Consider the following 14931-nt stretch of genomic DNA (forward strand, 5'->3'; position numbering starts at 1 on the left):
TTGGCCACTCCTAATGATCCTACTATCTCTCTGATGGATTTTCTTTTTTTTTGCAGCCTAAGAATGCCCTGTTCCACTTGCATTGAGAGCTCCTTTGACTGTATGTTGTGGGTTCACAGCAACAGCTTCCAAATGTGAATGCCACACCTGGAATCAACTCCAGACCATTTACCTGCTTAATTGATGATGAAATAACGAAGGAATAGCCCACACCTGTCCATGAAACAGCTTTTGAGTCAATTGTCCAATTACTTTTCGTCCCTTGAAAAAGAGGGGGCTACATATTAAAGAGATGTCATTCCTAAACCCTTCCTCCAATTTGGATGTGAATACCCTCAAATTAAAGCTGATAGACTGCACTTTAAGCCCATATTCATTATTTAACTGTAACTTGAATTTATTTTGGTACACAGCCGAAATAACAAAACTTGTATCAGTGTCCAATTATTTCCGGACCTAACTGTATTTAGCCAAAAGAGTCCAACGTTTCGGCAGGGTAACACTGCCTTTGTCAAGGTGAGGGCTGATACTACACATGAAAAGAACTAATTTATACCCAAGTGTACTTACCCCTCCCTGCCATGTCAGCCATTCACTACCGCATCGCCGCCTCACTGTGACGCGGAAGAGCTGGTAATCCTGGGTGATTTCCGCACGCAACTCCCAGATGGGAGAGGCCCATGCCAAGGCGTCCCCTGTTAAAAGAGAGTAAACATAGGCTACCTTGGTGCGTCCGGTGGGGAACAGGCTGGGAGAAATCTCAAACTGTATTTCACATTGGTTCAAAAACCCACGACAGGCTAGAGGGTCACCCGCATATGCTTTAGGCGTAGGAATCCTGAGTTCTGATGGCCGGTCGCCACCCTGCACGGCTGGGGCCGGTGGCGGAATAGGCTGTAGTGAAAGCTGGGAAAGCTGTTGTACCAGGCTTGTGATCTGAGTTCCCAAAGTATCAATGCAAAGCGCAAGTCCCCTGATTATTTGGCCCACCTCAGTCAGGTCTGTTTCTGTTGCGCTCTGCATAATGTCACTCTGTGCAGCCCGCAGACCAGGCCAGTCCCCTGTACTGAGGTGGGATGTAAATATACACACCGACAGCAGAGGGAGCAGGTCCGGGATGTGGTTGTAGCGTGGCCAGGCCTGGATTAAGATTCAGAATAGTCGTTGTACTTGCCGAGTTCAGGAGTATAGAGAGTTCCGTAGTCAAATCCGTTTCCATGTCCGAGGGTCTGAGAGGTAAGAATCGTGATGGGTAAGCTGAAGTCGGGAGCCAGGGAGGTAAGTCAGACAAGCCGGTTCAAATCTGTAGGGGTAAAGACAAACAGGAGCACGACACAGTTTCCAGGCTACACAGGAAGCAAGGAGCTATGCAGAGCAAGGAGGAAGTGACAGAGCAGGGTATTTAAAGCGGTATCCACCAATCCGGACTGGGGTGTGACGAGGAGCAGCTCCTGAGAGGCTGGGAGTAACAGGGCTCAGCTGAGAGTGCAGGAGGCGTGGCAAGAACTCCCGGGCTGAGCGGGGGGCGGAGGCAGGCATGGCGCGCGTGTTACAAGTGCCAGGGATAGATGCGCACTCTGTAACGCCGGCGTGAGAATCCAAGATGGCGGCCGCGGCGTGAGTAGCAGGATTGCCGCGCGCCGGCAGGGGTAGCGATGAGGGGCAGAGGCAGCAGCCTCTGCAGGGGACGCAGGGGACGTGGCCCCCGATTCCTTACACACAGATGAGAGGAGATATTCTCTGAATTACCCACTGTCTGCCACTATCATCCTTCTGGTGAGTAGGCACTTCTACCAAAGCAGCAGAGGTCACAGTGGGACTTGTCTCATTATATTAATATATTTTTATTGTCATGTCATTTTTTCATATGTCCTTTTATTAAATGTTTATTTATATCTGTTCACCTGTTGTTTAGCTCAGCTGTTTGTTTTCATGTATATACTAGTTTTGTTTTACCACGCAGTATTACGCTATGCACTTTGTTTGTTTTTGTTTCAAGCACGAATATTCACCTGTTGGAGCACATTCCTGGATCTGAAACACCTATCAGTCCCGGTTGTATATATCCTTTTATTTGGTTTACATTTGTATACGTTAGGCGCCATAGATATACAGGCATACCCCGCATTAACGTACGCAATGGGACCGGAGCATGTATGTAAAGCGAAAATGTACTTAAAGTGAAGCACTACCTTTTTCCCACTTATCGATGCATGTACTGTACTGCAATCGTCATATACGTGCATAACTGATGTAAATAACGCATTTGTAACAGGCTCTATAGTCTCCCCGCTTGCGCACAGCTTCGGTACAGGTAGGGAGCTGGTATTGCTGTTCAGGACGTGCTGACAGGCGCATGCGCGAGCTGCCGTTTGCCTATTGGGCGATATGTCCTTACTCGCGAGTGTACTTAAAGTGAGTGTACTTAAAGCGGGGTATGCCTGTACACCTTTTGTTCACATCTTCTATACCCATTACTCGAAGAGATGGGATGGCACCTTTAAGATTTGACTGCCAACTTTCTTACATCTGCTGCAGAAGTAATAGAAACAAAAGAAGGACAAGCGCACGACTCTCGGTGTGTGGTAGGTTAAAAAAAAGATGTATATTATAGTAAAGAGATGTATAGCACCGGTCCCCCTGGTCCCCAGTAAGCCCCTTACCTCCCGGCGCGGGTGTGCTAGGCAATGGAAGCAGGGGGCAGGTCCCGACAGTGTCAGGGAGGTTGCGCAGGCGATTGCGTCGCCGGAGGTTCCCGGCGGCTCTCTTTGCAGGGCACAGCCATCTGCAATAGGTTGCGCATGCGCAGTGAGTCCCCATAGCGGCGGCCATTACATTGAGCTTGGCGCATGCGCAGGGTATGCGCGCGAACGGCAGCCAATCAGAGGAGGCTCACAGCAGGGACTACATGTCCCCTGAGCCTTAGAGAGGATACCAGCTGACCCAAGGCAGCCAATAGGGTAGAGGATTTCCCTGCTTGCCGGATTGATACATTGCGCGCGCTAGGAAGCACGGCAATCAGAGCTGAGACAAGGAAGGGGTAGGTTGTGTGTGCAGGTGTCTGTGGCACCTGCACTAGGCCAGATACCCCCTAATAGGCCCTAACTCCCCTCAGCTTGTGGTTGCTGCAGGGACAGGCCCATAGATAGGGACGCTGCCCCTGTAGTATTGAAGTGAGGGACACAGCCAGGACGCGGCTGCATCCTGGTCTCAGGTGCTCTGGGACCAGACACCCATCTACTGCAGACACAATTAAAGGTGGTACAATCCCTGCGCGACCCACCCACCGTAGAGGTGGAGGCGTATTGCAACGGATCTGTGGATCCCATCATCAGTACATGTGACGATAATAGGATTAAAGGCAGTATGCTCGGCTGGTTAATCCTAAATCGTATTGGGGGTGAAGGGGTTAATTTTATATGCTGTTCCCATGTACCATTTTTCCTTCTATGCATTGTTGTCCCCTTTTTGCAGGCTAGTCTCTACCTGCAGTGCTGAATAACAGGGGCCATTCAATAAAGACTGCTAACACAGGAAAGGAGTGAGTCAGCGCCCTGATTTTTATTGTGCAGCCTCAGTGTAACCCCACAAGCACACACATATTAAAAATATATAACTTTGTCATAAGTGAAACATATTTTTGATAAAGTGGTTTTCTGTTGCAGTTTTAAGTATACAGGCAGGATGCTATTTTTTCTGCCTGCCTTTGTAATGCATTAAGGAACAAATGTTATGCATACATGAGCTGGGAGGTATTTCCCTCTCCAGCTGCAAAAGCCCCCTGGTGAGGCAATGCCTTTGGGTCTATGGATGTGTAGGGGATGAAAGACCCCAGAGTCTTAAAGTGTGACTTAATCAGGATGTTTCTGAGTAGCAGATCCTGTTACTCAAACTGAATATTTCACACCTTGGGACCAAACTCCAGACGTTGCATCCCCAGAAACAAGAGGCCCCTTTTTACTCAGCAGTGCTACCAAGCTGCTCACTGAGCATGCTCAGAGCTACCCGGGCTGGCCCTAGGATTTTCCCACGGTACAGGGCAGGCTCTGATAGGAGGAAGACAATTCCTTGCCAATGGGATGAGGCTAATGAAAAACTCCAAGGGCACCTGTCCTTAAAGAGGCCTGTAACCCTCATTCCTATGTGGTTGTTACCTGATTTCTTCAAGCGGATAAGGTCTAAGTACAGTGGCTGCGATTCCAGAACGCAAGGGGTTAAAAACATCGCAACAAGGAAACTAGCCCTGCTTCAGGATGTCGTTAGCCCTGGGGATTCCAGAACGAACCCCAAAGAACCAGAACGAATATTTCATTTTACACGGACTTATGGGCCTGGCATCTTGCGCCCCTTTGCAAACGGACTGCAATTTAAAGGGACATTATTTCTGTGCTTTTCATTCACTGGACAATTTATCCTGTTCCCTCTCCCAGTAAGTGTAATTATTAAGTGTATTCTAAGGTTATCGTGTGTTTGTCTATTAAGGAAATAAATGTTAGTTTATTTTGCTTAACTTGTGTGCTCAATCGAGATCGCCAGAATATAAATGTGTTGATAAGTTCCGTCCATCGTGACAGTACAGCATCAGCGCGCCGGGGTGTTGACACACCCGGCAGGTACCCAACTAAGTGCACAAACTCACCTTCACACATTAGTGGGCAGCGCTGTACCACACATTGGGTAGGGTGATTTGACTTTGTGGACACCGGGTTGGTTGGGTGCCCAAGGGCCCCTAGGTACTTTGGGAGGTACGGCCGTGCGAGGCCTGGTGGGTAGGCTGTACTATATTAGTGGTATATAGTAAAACTGTTCTGCTTTACAAAGTGTGTATTCTTATTGTGTCCTGTGACGGGGTCATTCTACACCATAGAATCCCGCACAGGTGGAGGCGCTACCGAGCATCGTTCCAGGATACACCCCAGGCTCCCAGTAGCGGGGGCTCAGGCCTCCTGTGAGCCACAGGTATTGCACCCTCCACACACCATAGCTACACATCTCCCAGGGGGTGGGGGAAAGCACCCTACAGATATATTACAGTATAGTAAAGATAAGTATTGCTCGTACCAAACAGCAGTTCTTTAAAGCTTATCATATGGCATATTTATTAAAAGGTTACCGCAACACCATCACCTGCTGGTCCCCACGAGCGACTGTCCTGCTTTTGTTTCTTATAGCCTTTGAGATGCAGAGCCATCTTTTTGGATAGCAGCAGCCTCTCACATTGGTAGCCCTTATTATGAGGTTGTGTTTAACTCATTTATATATATTTTTTTCTATATCGCACGGATGTATATATATTTGCACTTTATTATATCCTCCTTAGGAATTTATACATGAGTAGTCCTGTCCTTACTACCTAGTTTGGGTCAGCACAGACACTTTATATTTTCCTATTCACTTTATTAAGTGATATAGATATATCTAATCACACTACAATTTGTGTGCTGCTACGTGTCACTGTAACTTGTGATAGGTTATAATAATACACACCAAAATATCTCTGGGTTGAATTGAACACAACTTAGATATGATTAATTAGAGTTTATTCCTTAAAGAAGGTGAACACACAAGATATACAAATAACAGGCAAAATATAGACACTTACTTAGGGTTGGAATGATGAAGTAATCAGGTTACACGATTAGCAATTCATGCAGCAATCACGAAAATACACGAAGAACCCAGAGTATACAGTAGGATGGACACTGGTTTATATGTAATTCCAATCCTATACTTTATTATTTAGTGCAGGCCATTGGAGAACAATTACCTGCACCCAATCTCTCCTTGCCACCTCACCTGAGGGGCACCTTAATACCTGCCCACTGGGTGGGTAATATTCTAAACAGGGGGCTTATTTCCTCAGCCCCCCTCCCACAAGACTGGCGTCTTCAAGTCTGGCTTTGCCAGGATACCCTTTGTCCAAGATGTGAAGTACAACACTTAATATCAAGTGTCCTGCATTCCTTTGTGTTCGCATACACAAGCAGGGTGGGGGAGTCTTTGATCAGGAGTTTATGATCGACCATTTGTCTCCCATCCTGAGCATTAACATAACATATGGACTCTGAGTTTTTATACCAGACCCAAAATACAATTCATACTTTAATACCTTCACATATTAAAATAATCCATTCCGCTGGGCCCAGTGGGATGACTCTCCATGGTGGCCAAGTTTCAGCTCTCTGCGACCCCAAGAACCAGAGATACACAAATACAGTTAAAATTCTTATTACTTTAATGCAGGATTCTCCGATTTAAAAATGGATCTCTGCTTTTCACTCTTTCCCATTGAAATCAACGGGCTCCGCTGCTATAGGGAGCAACTCCGCCATTGAAGTCTATAGGGCTTAATACACAGTCCCCATAACCCGGATTTATAAAGGAACTACAATAACCCAGGTAAATTTAATTAGTCATCAAGATAAAGTATGAGGACATATTTAGGGGCGATGTCTCTTGCCTTTTTCCCATCTGTAAATTGATACAAAAGTTGCTTTAAAGTTTGACAACTGTTTGGGAGATATGTCACGACCCTCCCCAACTTTCTATCCCGTTATTCTTATATGACTCATGCTAAAAATGCCTCTATAGTTACATAGCTTAGAACATTTGTTTCTGGGGTCTGTTTCTCTTCCATTCCTACGCAGTGCGTCAAAGCAATTTTGTTTTAAGGAACATAGTTTATTGACTGCCTTAGAAAGTATCAATCGCCCTTATCTTACATATCTGTATCTTGGGAAATACCAATATTTAGATTTTCGCCGGGAAAACTGAATTCAAGAATATCAGCCACCTGTGTTTATCTATTTGACTAGTGAGGGTACCCAAATTACTGAGCCTTGAGAAAGTGTTTCTAGTCACGAAACGCGCGCGTCGGCATCTGTCACGTGCACGCGCGCAGTCAGGACTTCCGTGGCAGCCTTCTGAATTGCAGAGCAATCAGCTGCTAGACTGCACGCGTGTACTCCCTTCTATCCTGGGCGGGAGTCTGTGTGGTGACTCGGCAGCGTTAGGTGAGGTTGGGGCTGCTTTAACTCTTTGGATACACTTTTATATTAGTGGTATTAGCACTCCTGACGGTGGAAGCGCATTCATGAATATGTGCACAGGTATACACATGCCACACCGCTCATAGGAGTCTAGTAGCCATGGTATTTATGTTTATTGTTGACAGCTAGTTATATAACATCCTGGAGTTTATCATCTGATTTTTAGGTGTTTTGCTTGTGGGGTATGTGTGACTGACTATCCATTTGTGGATTTATATATTATATGCTGAGTGCACCCCTTGATCAGTGTGTACATATTGCTTATTAGTAGGACTACGATTAGTCTCATATCTCCTAATTCCCCAGTTGTCCACCTTGGGACTTGTTTGACACTCTAGACAGGTCTCATTATACTTATACACAGCTATATTAGTGGCAGAAGCATTCCTAACGGTGGTAGCACATTCATGAATATGTGCATAGGTATACCAACAGCCACACCGTTTATAGGAACTTATTAGCCATAGTATTTGTGTTCTGTGTATTACAGCCAGCTCTTTATTTGTTTGGAGTTTATTAGCTGTTTTTCTAGGTGGGAGAATATACAGTATTGATCTTCCATCATTGTAGCAATATATTATATACCTAGTGAGCACACACTGATTGGTGTGCATTTATTTCGTGCCCCTATATAGCTACGTTTTGACCAGTCTCACATTTCACTACTATCACCTTGAGACCTGTTTTTTACCTATACAGGTGATTTTTCAGCCCCCCCCCACCTTTGCTCATACCTAACTACCACTATTAGGGAATACTGCATATCAGTTCTCTGGACACGTTTGATCTAATTCACCTCAAACTGTCCCTCTATTACATTAACCCAGAGTGTCATATATACTCATCTTAGGGTTAACATATATGTGTGTCATTTGATGTATTTTAACACCCATTATTTGAATTAGTTTAGCATTAAAGATTATTTTTAATATTATCATTACGCTTCATAGGGGTCATTGAGTGCTTTAAGTGGGTTCTTTTCTCTATGTTGTTAACATGTGGCTTTGAGGACTGGCAAACAGTCTTATCACCAAAGGACGTTGGATAAAGATCACGTATTTGTTTATTTTAAAGGTGTCCATCAGATACATTTAAAGAGGCAGTTCCACCTAGTACAAAAAAAGGTGACAGAAACCCTCCACCATACATGATTCACTATGAGTGCTCATGTGCATGCCATTACCCAGAATCCTTGGCTGTAGTTGGTGCTCTGTACGCTGTGGGATTCTGGGGTGAAGCAGCTTTGGCCGGAATGGGACTTTTCACCACCACTGCCGTCACTCCGCTGCCATCGTTCAGCCTCCAGGGACAGCTAGCCACCGACCGTCTCGCCTCTAAGGTAAGTGATTAGTGTTAACATTAGGGGTTCACTTTAGGGGGTTAGGGTAAAGGTTAATCTTTTTAGGGTTAATCTTTTTAGGGTTAGGGGGTTAGGGTAAGGGTTAAGCTTTATAGGATAATTGGTAAGGTAAGGGGGTTAGGGTAAGGGTTAAGGTTAGTGATTTTAGGGGAAGGGGTCTTGAGTTTTAGGGTAGAGATTAGTGTTAGGGGGTTAGGGTGAGGGGTTAACATGTTTGGGGGTGAGTTAAGATTTTAGGGTAAGGAATAAGGTTAGGGACTTAACTTGAGGGCAAAACGAGAGATGGCTAAATGTCACGGCGGCTAAACAGCGGCGGCGGAGTGCCTGCGGCAAAATGTCCCACCTCACGTTTGGTTTGAGGACCTGTCTGAGACATCATTGTGTTCATAAGTGTCCTTTATCATCACTAAAAGTGACCAGTGACATGTTTAATCAGTGACATGTTTTATCAGTCACATGTTTAATCAGTGACATGTTTAATCAGTCACATGTTTAATCAGTGACATGTTTAATCAGTCACATGTTTAATCAGTCACATGTTTAATCAGTCACATGTTTAATCAGTGACATGTTTAATCAGTCACATGTTTAATCAGTCACATGGTTAATCAGTGACATGTTTAATCAGTGACATGTTTAATCGGTCACGTGTTTAATCAGTGACATGTTTAATCAGTCACATGTTTAATCAGTCACATGTTTAATCAGTCACATGTTTAATCAGTCACATGTTTAATTAGTGAACTGTAGCTGAATGGAGTAACATTTGTCAGTCAACTGTTTCATCTACCTTTTTCCTGCCCTGTACTTTTCAGACAGGGATGGGGGGAGGCCCTGCCTGTGCAAACTCTTGCTGAACACACAGTGGTATCAGACAGAAGGGAGCCACTAGAGGGTAATAAAAGTCTCTCCCAAGTCTCCGCTCACCAGGTTTAGGAAGATTTAAAAATACTTAGGCCCACATAAACAAAAGAGGGATACGCTTTAGCACGTCTTTACTCCCATTCATATGAATCCCGTTATTTGCCCTGATTTAACGGTGCTCAGTGTATCTGGGAAAGGAGATCATGCATCCCTTAACCATGTCACTGCCATTAGTACACTTTGCCCCTAAGAGGGACTGACTCCTTAACCATGTCACTGCCATTAGTACACTTTGCCCCTAAGAGGGACTGACTCCTTAACCTGTCACTGCCATTATGTACTTGAGTCCTGGAAGGGACTGACCGTTTACAAACCAGGAAACCTGTGCTTGTCTGGATGTGTCACTGCTATGGAAATAGAGGAAGGGTTTTTCTAAAGTGCTGAGCTGCCAGATAACTGAATTGCATTGAGCTGGTAAACTCCGTGACACGGATTCAAGACCCATAAGCCCTACCAATTTGTAAATAACATTTCATCCCAGCACAGCAAATCCCTAGCAGGGAAAGATACCAAAGGATATGCCGAGAAGGTTAAAATGCAAAGCACATTATTGATCCAGAGAGGGATATAATTACCATTTGCTGGAGTTAGGAAGGAAATAGATTATTTTTGTCTCCTTGTAAACACTGATTTGCTAACATTTTCACTGCGTTTTTTTGTCTTTTTCACTATAAATAAAAATGTAACTTTTTGGGTCCCTGGTGACATGATGGGGAAACGTCATATGGGGTGGGATGCTAGATGTACTAAGACCCTTGTGACCCCGACATGCCCTTTTTCTTGTCTTTAGGGGAGTTCATGACAGCTCTGAGGCCCAAATCCACTAAGCCCTGCTATTTAGCGTAATGCTAACCTAAATTAAAGTTAGGTTAATAGCAACGCTTATCCACTAATGAGAATAAACGTTAACCCAGTTTTACTCCTATAAATAGCATCATGTTACATTTCTACGGCAGTTAGTGCTACTGATAGGCAACGTTAGAGAAAATGCCTCTTTTGGCTAATGCATGTTAGGGCTGAAGGAGTCTGTAACACATCTATGTGCTGCGTACCACGTGCTATGCTGGAATTGTGACGCGCTTTGAGTCCCATTGGGAGAAAAGTGCGATATGAAATAAAGTTATTATTATATTAGGTTATTTAAGTCGTACTTAAAGGTGGCGTTCTTCCCATCCACACCCTGAACTATGGCCTTATTGGTCTGTCTGCACTAAACATGTTTTACCTAAAGGTGGCGTTCTTCCCATCCACACCCTGAACTATGGCCTTATTGGTCTGTCTGCACTAAACATGTTTTACCTAAAGGTGGCGTTCTTCCCATACAGACCCTGAACTAGTCTACAACGGAACCCTGTGGTTCTTCAGTATGGAGGGTCGAGAAGTATAGGCCCCTACTGTTTACTTCCGTGTTCGGTTTACCTGGCCCCCTTCGCCACCACAGGGGGGCAGAAGGAAGCCCCCCGTCGCAGACCTGTGGATACGCATTAAAATCAGATAATTTAAGGCAATCTAACGTTATTTGCCCTGATATAACGTGGCTTAGTGTTAGATAGTTCCGTGAGCTGAATTTACGGCTGGAATGGAAGACGAAGAGGGTTAGGAATTATAAGGAATGTGAGAAAAGTTGCAAAAGGGGCAATCAAACTAGCAAAAATAGATAATGATAAAAGGATTGCAATAGAAAGTATTTATTTTTCCCTTATTATGAGATAACATTGGATGATATGTCACTGGGGTTTGTGTTTGCCTTCCTCTTGATCAATATACTGTAAGTACGGATATAGGACCAAGTATCTGTCATCTAAATTTAGCATAGGTTGAACTTGATGGACGTATGTCTCTTTTCAACCTCATCTACTATGTAACTATGTACAAACTGTATGTTGTGGGTGCCATTCTGGCCCTGCTGTTACAGTTGCTATAAGTGATTGTCAAAAAAACAGACGTACAGAAGAATAACAAAAATATAAATAGCAAGAAACGCTGCACAAAGCAAACAAGGCGCGGTGGACCCCAGTTAAAAAATAAGTACTTATTTGCCGATGGTAAAAATGGAGGTACAGGCAATTCTCATACGCGGAAGTAAAGAGGGAAGATCCGGTGCAACAGCAAGCAGCCAAATGACGTCAGATCCACAGTTGAACAAAGTAGCTTTATTGGTATGGACACACACCTACGCGTTTTGCGATGCAAGTGCTTTATCACGGAGATAAAGTAAATTAGTTTGGCTACGTGAACCAATGTATAAAGAAAAATGTACGTGAGGGGCGTTAATGGCGGAGTTTGGAAGATGTCTGTCGGGCAAATATGCAAATAGTAGGTTACATGAAACCATAAGCATGACGCACACCATACACAGAATAATAAAACCCGTGCCCACATGAATAATGACCAGCATATGGCTCTAGTGATTTTAGATAAGCAATTGATTTTTGTAACTATTCTTTATACGTAGGTCCCTAAAGTCTTCCTCTGCTGCCCCTGAAGCCAGATGGTCTCCAATAAATACAGTGTTAGTTTTTACCGAAGAGAACAGGAAATACAAACCCCACGTGTGAGCACATTCACATCTCAGACAGGTCTGCAGACCTGCCTCTCCCCATTATCCCCTGGCATACAGTGCTTCGGCTGCAGACAGGGATTCTGGGTAATGACATGCAAATGAGCACACAGTTTGTCACCTTTTGCTTCATGTCCATTTTAACATGGATCCCTGGAAGCTTATAGCTTATAGCTGCAGCATTACACCGCTTTTTCAGTACAGCCTGGGTTACAGACATGCAGAGTCAGTAAAGAGAAGGAATCCTATTGGAAATAATGGGAATGACTCCTTTGATTAATCTTGTGCTGGATTTGCAGCTGGGAGACATTGATAAATAGACCTCATTGATTATAATGAATCATAATAAACAGCTCTTGTGATTCACAATTCTGCCCCGATTCTTTCTCATGAACATCCTCTATTAACTTCCCTAATAAGTACGAGACGGATGGAGAACACATGATAAATGAGACAGGTCTGAGTTATTGATCTCCCTTATTGGTAGTATTGCTATTATTGTTAATCTTCTCTTTGTTGGCATCCCCCTAGTCCGCCTCTCCCAACTCTAATCCATCCAAAATGCTGCAGCCAAACTCACCTACCTCGCTCACCACTCGCTCACCTACCTCGCTCACCACTCGCTCACCAATCAACCTCACTCAATCCACGTCTGCTGCTCCACTACACAAATCCCTACACTCGCTTCCCATATTCTCTAGAACAGCGGTGTGCAAACTGGGGGGCGTGACCCCCGGGGGGGCGAGAGACTGAGTGTGGGGGGGGGGGGGGGGGGTGGGGTTTACAGAGGCCCCACGCGATTCCGGAAGGCGCCGGGGGAGCTGCCCAGCCTCTGTAAATCTAACTTACCTTGGCTCTGGCAGCTTCTCACACGCGACTCCATGGCAACGCGGCATCAAATGACGCAGTGAGGTCATGTGATGATAGCAACATGACGTCATGACGCCGGAGCAGGGGCGCGGAGGTGAGGGGACCGCCGGGAGGGAAAAAATTTTGCGCCCTCCCTGCTCTAGAATCAAATTTAAACCCTAGCCCTGACTTACAAAGCTCTCTACGCTGCACCCTCCCCTTACACCTCAGCCCTCATCCCCAAATACATCCCTAAACGCCCCCTACGTTCTGCCCACGACATCCGCCTCTCCTCCTGCCTTATTACCCCCTCTCACTCCCGACTGCAAGACTTCTCCCGTGCTGCCCCCATCTCTCTGGACGTCCGTACCACAGACCATCACTCCCCACCAGTTTTCAGACATTCAAAAACTCCCTGAAAATTCAGCTTTTCAAGGAAGCTTGTCTGGCATACCCCTAACACCCATCCCACCACCCCCCTGCCATCCCCCCCAAAAACACTATTGAGAACAGCTGTGCAACTAGACCACTCTATGTTACACCCCCTAACATCCACACCCCAAAACCTTAATGGGATCAGCGGTGCAGCTTGACCATACTCCATCCCGCAACGAGCAGCCACTTTACCTTTGTTTTCAACATTGCCTCTTATTCTCTGTAGATCTGTATTTTCCCCCGGGGTTCCGCGGGCGTCCCTAAAGGGTTCCGTGCAACTTCCTGTCTCCCGCCTTGGTTGGCCTCTCCTACATCACCGGCTGGGAACCGACAACAGGATGTTATTTATTTATATCAACATTTATATAGCGTCCTTATGCAGGGATGCTACTGTATGTTGTGAGAAAAAACCCTAGGGGGACGGAGGGACAACACTAATGCACGGTCCTACTTCAAGCCTGTATCATACATTGCAATTAATTAGCTCTTAACTTCTAGGTCAGGAGTGGCCAACTCCAGTCTTCAAGGGCCACTCACACATCAGCTTTTACGGATATCCCTGCTTCAGCAAAGGTGGCTCAATCAGTGGCACAGTCAACGACTCCAATGGAGTGGTCAGCCTAATTGGCGTTCCTTCCACTTGTTCCTGTCAGCCTGGTGGTGGTCATGTGATCATTGCCGAAGCAACCACATGCCTGGAAAGGCCGTAGGTCCGTCACTGTAAAGGTTAAGGCTGAGTCCATGGTGACTCAGCCCGTGCGGAGGCGCGCTGAGGGAAAGCGGGTGCTTTCCCTGGCCTTAGACACCGTGCCGTCCGGGGGCGTGTCGGGCCAGTGACGTCACGGAACTGGTTCGCCCTCATTGGGTGAACCGCTCACGTGACCGGCCCTGCGCTCCCATGAGCGCGCGAATTTAACATTTTCCTAAGACCTACACTTCCGCGCGCTTGCGGAAGCGTAGGCGAGCCCCTGCTAAAGCCGCTCTCATTGCGGCTGCAGGGGCTCACTGGTAAGTGAGAGCGCGCCTCAGCACGGGTGCCCGAGTCCTAATAGATAATAAATGGTGGATCATAGTGATGGCCTCACAATAACTAATAATAACTTATAATAAGAAAACATGAAAGAATGTTACTGCAGATCACAGGGCTCACAAACAGTCTTATCATGGAACAGGTTAGATAAAGGCGGTGAAAATCCCACAATGCATTTGGTTAGAGAGTAAACATTAAAAGCGTCAATAATCAATTAAAATATATATATTTTTGTTTTACAAAGGTGTCAATCACCCACATGAAACATTGTGTAGTATTGGGTGTCCATATTGTGCGCTCCTCTCAGGGCTGGGGGCAGAGACACCAACACAAAGACCAGGGAACGCTAAACCTGAACTCAGGGCTGCAATGTGTATTAGATCATTATTAACTCACATGTTAACATTGTAACAATCTCCATTGTATCTGAAACAACGTTAGACTGGTCAGCACTAATACCCTGAGATACAAGGCTTAAGGGGTCAGCCCCTCCTGGGACAGAAATGTTGGACATGCGCATGTTTAAAGGGTTAACCACGGTTAGGATAACCACTTAGCTCCTCCTTCAGCCCATAATGCATTGCAGCCCCAAGCAGTGAAGGGGTTAAGGTATATGTACTTATTTTTGCACAACCAATCCCAGTGACATGTGACGCAGCGCTGCACAAACACACAGGGTGACACTTGGCAGCACTTCCGTCATAGGCCTGGACTACATTACCCA

The 14931-nt window shown here is 45.5% G+C and overlaps 1 long non-coding RNA gene across 1 annotated transcript; it reads right to left on the reverse strand.

Annotated features, from left to right (window-relative positions):
• Window positions 1-267: 267 nt before the first annotated feature.
• On the reverse strand, window positions 268-14904 carry LOC142470159 (uncharacterized). Its single transcript, XR_012789188.1, has 3 exons — window positions 14604-14904; window positions 13370-13497; window positions 268-695 (listed from the first exon to the last, which is right to left on the reverse strand). It is a non-coding gene; the product is annotated as an uncharacterized LOC142470159 (long non-coding RNA).
• Window positions 14905-14931: the final 27 nt, after the last annotated feature.

The sequence above is a fragment of the Ascaphus truei genome, chromosome 19 (genome assembly GCF_040206685.1).
Source record: "Ascaphus truei isolate aAscTru1 chromosome 19, aAscTru1.hap1, whole genome shotgun sequence".
NCBI lineage: Eukaryota > Metazoa > Chordata > Amphibia > Anura > Ascaphidae > Ascaphus > Ascaphus truei.